This window comes from Benincasa hispida, chromosome 12 (genome assembly GCF_009727055.1).
Source record: "Benincasa hispida cultivar B227 chromosome 12, ASM972705v1, whole genome shotgun sequence".
In the NCBI taxonomy this organism is placed as follows: Eukaryota; Viridiplantae; Streptophyta; class Magnoliopsida; order Cucurbitales; family Cucurbitaceae; genus Benincasa; species Benincasa hispida.
The window spans coordinates 64,118,012-64,123,206 of NC_052360.1; positions in this window are offsets into that span (position 1 = coordinate 64,118,012).

The window sequence follows — 5,195 nt, forward strand, 5'->3', positions numbered from 1 at the left end:
TCAAAGGAAAACAAAAGGAGAGTTCTAATAAAAGTCACTAGTATAAGCAGACTAATACCCTTATGATGAAAAGAAGGTTGGTAAGAAAAAATTTTAAAAAGAAATTTAATGCAAATAAATTAGGGCATAATCAAATCGGAACCTCGAGAGAAGAATCATATTTAATTCCTCAAATTATCAGCCGATAGCAAATGGTGTGGTTTCAGCCCACGATGGCCAATTTGCCTAAAACAGAAAAAGAGAATGACGGTAGTCCTCCATTCACAAACAATCGAATTAAATACCACCACTAGAGACCGTAACTGGTTTGTTTAGATGTGCGATCTGCATGGACTACCTGCAATGCATAAACTTCGAAGATAAATATGCACGTGTGGCGGTAAACGAAAGAATGAATATCATATTTCCTTCCTTGCCTGAAATTTATTGACTAGGATTGCTATAATCGCCTAGCAAAGATGATGTATCTTAAATTCCTGCTTTGGTATCGTAGTATAGTCGGGAGCTGTGGCCTTACCAAAACAAAATCATAATCTGTTCCTAAAATTGGAACTTGAGAACATAAAGCAGCTAGGTGTAAAAAATATGACCTAATAATTATTACTCTAAAATGGCTTGTTAAAATATTAAAGGAATTAAACATTGCCAATTGAATGGAAGAAAAGAAACAGTAATTTAATCTTACCATAATTTTGAAGCTTTTATCTAACCTAAAACCGTATTTTCCTTGCTGAAAAAAGTACTAATCTATTTCACAAACAAAAAACAATTCCGACTCTTTCGCGGACCACTCACAATAAAAAGTATTGAAACTCTAGCTTATAATCCTATTCTTATTGAAACTCTAAAATTTACCAGACACCGGGTAGTTGTGGGATTAACTCTATAGGACTACAGTAGGAAATGAATGAAGTAAAACCACGAGAACGAAGAAAGTAAATTATAGGAGATGGGAAATAAGTTAATGAGATAGCATTGGGTTGGATTATGATTTATTATCGAAGAAAAATACAATGTCAATAATCTCCAAAATCTAAGATCCTCCACTAAGTTATCTCAAAGATAGAAAAAAAGTTTTTTTTCAAACAACACGGTCCAAAATTATATGAATCAAAAGAAAAGGAACTAAATGATTTGTTCGTATGTTTTGCAAAAAATGTGCAAAAATGATAATTCCCATATTCAAAAATTGAATAAAAGTCTACACATTAGATATAATATGATAAAAGAACGATCTCATTTAATTTCCTAAACAAATTATTGTCATGATATAAGATAACCAAATTGGGCCCATAAAAACCATGCAACATTCGTACTTTATATTTTTCCCTATTTTATAGTGGGTGGCCTTAATGTGTCCAAATGAATTAAAGAGTGTCTATACAAATACCCTACTTATCAAATACAACTAGCCTCATAACACAATATTTACGCATATTTTTGTTAGATCTGACATAATATTTCTTGGACAACAAATAGTTTTCTAGATTTCTTCTCTACAACTACTAATAGTAAGTCAAAAGGGGGCAGAATAGTCATTTTGGTAAATACAAAAGTCAAAAAATAATAGCCTTATAGAACTTGCAAAAAGTCAACGAGTTGTGACTTTTTATTTGATTTTTTTCCGGTGTTAGTAATGTATTTGACCTCTTCTTACCGAGCATTTTAAATATCTGAATATATACTCGTGCATTTTTTAAAAAAATCAATTTAATATTGTCAAGACCTCTCTAAAATTTCAATCATCATTTGAATAATAAGGTTCGAAAGTTATCAATCAATATTCAGTAGGAAGAGTTGACTTCATTCAAAAAGTCAGAAAAGTAAATTTCAACTTTTTTTGAACTCTTTTACATCTTGATCTCATTTTTCATTTAATTTTCTGAGCTTCCAAAATATGAATGAACGTATTCCATATTCTTGATATTTTAATTTCACATTTAATATATTAATACGCTGTATCTCTAAAATAAAAAAAAAAAAATCCTGAGTCTACGATTATACATCTAATACATTGTTCGGTTTTCTCCCCTAAAAATATCACTCTTCTATAATTCGATCCACTAAGATTCAATAAAGAAAAAATAAATTCGAAATTATTCTTAATATATCTATAGTCCCAATAATTACTAAAGAGGCAGCAAGGTTTTATCGCCATTAAATTAGACTATGTAGGTAGAGCCATAAATGGAACGAAAAATGAGATGCTAACCTATATTGACAAGAATTTTTGAAATTTGCTGGCTCAACGATCTCAGATTGAGGCTGGCTAAACTTTTTTAGACGATGGAAGCTAATTCAACAATCGTTAACGTAAACGGGTCATTCCACTATAGTCTCTCTGTAGTTGCAACTCCCCTCACTATAAGATAGTATTTGTTCCATTGATTTATAACCATGAATTATAACTAAATCTTCACGTGGTTGTTCGTAATCTTCGACTCGGTCAATAAAATCGTTTTACTCCCAATACTACGTCTTGTTTCCTTTAAGTTCTACTGATCCTCAATGAATAACAATTTGGTTTAAGGTCACAATCCTAAAACCGACCCCTCTCGGTCAAGGATAGGGTGGGCCCTTGTTCAAGACCTAGATTCAGTACTAAAGGGAACCACCTATCTACTATCCTATTAACGGGTAAGAGTGAAATCCGTTTTGCATCCTAATGTTCCAGCTATCCACCTAATCTTAACTCCTGAAATAGGAGTGCTTATTGGCCACAAAATGAATGAGCTGCCCTCACCTAATGCAGATCTAAGGATTTATTCCCGAGTGAATAGAGTTCATTATTAGCTCCAGAATTAAGATAAGTTATCCTAGGTCATCAATTAACGAAATAGTCAGTTTTATACATAAACGACCATTTGTAACGTGAAAAAGTGCTATTTCATGGTTCAGTCTTATGGGCAAACTGCATGCATAGGATGCCCCTACTCACATATCTCTATATGAAACGATTCAGGATCCATCGTTCAGCTTTATACTACAGACCATTTTGGCTATATATTTGGAGAACTTGCACATTTATTCACTACATAAAGGTAAATACAACGCTAACAAAATAGTGAGCTAGGTGTTGGCTTATAGTGGAGACATTAAGCCCACTAAGATAGTGGATTATAGGTGTTGGGTTTTTATGGATTTGGTTCATGCAATTGTTGCATGGTTTTTTCTATAAAATGGGCTTCATTTTGAATGAAAAATCTTTTGCCCATTTTTGCAAAAATTGTTTTTCAAATTTGGGTTGAAAAAAAAACTATTTTCTTTGAGAAAAAATCATAACCCAACCCAAAGTTCCATCTTATTTTCCATCTCTTTTCTCTCTCTCGTTTTCTTCATCCACTGGGTCCCACAACTCGGTTCTGAGTCCAAAGGATGGTAGGTCAACTTTAGTGGTGGTCCGAAAGAGTTCGGGTCGTGATTCAGCAAGGAAAAACGGTTTTCGGGAGCTTCAAAGGTAAGTTAATTACTGTTTTTTCCCCTTCAAATTGCATGTTTTTTCCTTTAAATTAAAAGCAATTAGAGTATAATTAGGTCATTTTTCCGCTGCTTATGTCTCAAGTTCCATCATTTAGGAACAATTATGATTTGGTTGTAGCCCGCATACTCGTCCAAAAAGCAGAAGTAATCATTTTCTGCTAGGCGATCTAGCATCTAGTCAATAAAAGGCAAGGGGAAATGATCATTCTTCGTCGCCGCATTGAGTTTGCGGTAGTCCATGCAGATCCGCCAACCAGTTACGGTCCTCATTGGTATTAATTCATTGTTTGCATTTGGAACTACCGTCATTCCTCTTTTCTTTGGCACACATTGCACGGGGCTGACCCACATGCTATCGGCGATTGGATAAATAATGCCCCATTTGATTATCTCATTTTTCACAACCTCTTTCATCATAGGGTTTAGTCTGCTTTAAGGCTTTATAGACCCCTTTTGGTTTTCTTTGATACGTATCATGTGCATGCAATATGCGGGGCTAATTCCTCTTATGTCTGCCAGCGTCCATCCTATTGCTTATATATATTTTTTTAGGATGCTCAGCAACGCATTCTCTTAAACTTCTTGTAGCGCAGAGGAAATTATTACTAGTAGAGTTTCGTTTTGCCCCAAGAAAGCATACTTCAGGTGGTTTGGCAAGGTTTTTAACTCCACTGTCGGTGGTTGTTCCAAGGATGGTTTTTGTGCTTTTCTCTCTTCATTCAACGTTAGTTTTTCTTCTTTGGTTGTCATTTCCATAATCGCATTGTAGGTTGCTATGAATGCAGTCGCATCTTCTCTTTCATTTTCATCTTCGGACTCTTCTTCTTCATTATAACTGGGTTCATTGTCGGAATCTGTTAGGTCTTCTTCTTTCGGATACTTCATGGCTTTAATAATGTCAAACCTGAGCTTCTTTCCATTCACACTCAGTGTGATCTCTCCCTTGTACACATCAATTTGGGCACGCCCAGTAGATAAAAATGGTCGTCCCAATATGATGGGTACATCCTTGTCCGCTTCATAATCGAGGATGATGAAGTCCGTCGGTAAGTTAAATTTGTCAATTGAGACCAGGACATTCTTCACCTTCCCCTCTGGATGAACTAGGGACCTGTCCACCAGTTGGAGAGTCACCGTTGTGGGCACCAGCTGCCCCACATTCAACTGTTTAAAAATTGAAAGGGGCATTAAGTTGATATTGGCTCCGAGATCACAAAGCGTTTGACCAATATATATCCCACCAATTAAGCGATCGTTTAGCTCATCATTTAGCTCAGTGTCTGTCGCCTACAAACACTACACGATAGTTTACTTTGGGCAAGCTGTAGCTTAGTAAATATTGCACGATCGTTCAGCTCGCCCAAGCTGTCGTTTAGTAAATCTGTATTTACTTGACAACTACCGTGAGTTTCTTTTTTTGCCGAGAGAAAAACTCAAAAAAAAACTTTTTCAACGTTTTTAAAACCTTTTACAAAACTTACTAAACTTAGAAAAACAATTTTCATTTTAATTCACGGTTACCATGAATCACCAATAACCACCCACTCAATTGGTTATTAAAGAAAACAAATTAATTATCCAATAATTAATATTATTATAAATATAAATGATAACCAACTTATCATACTATATTTATAACCTATAGTTTTAATATTTCATCTCATGAAACATATAAACCATAGTTCTTTTTCTATTCCATGGTACTTAATGTAAAT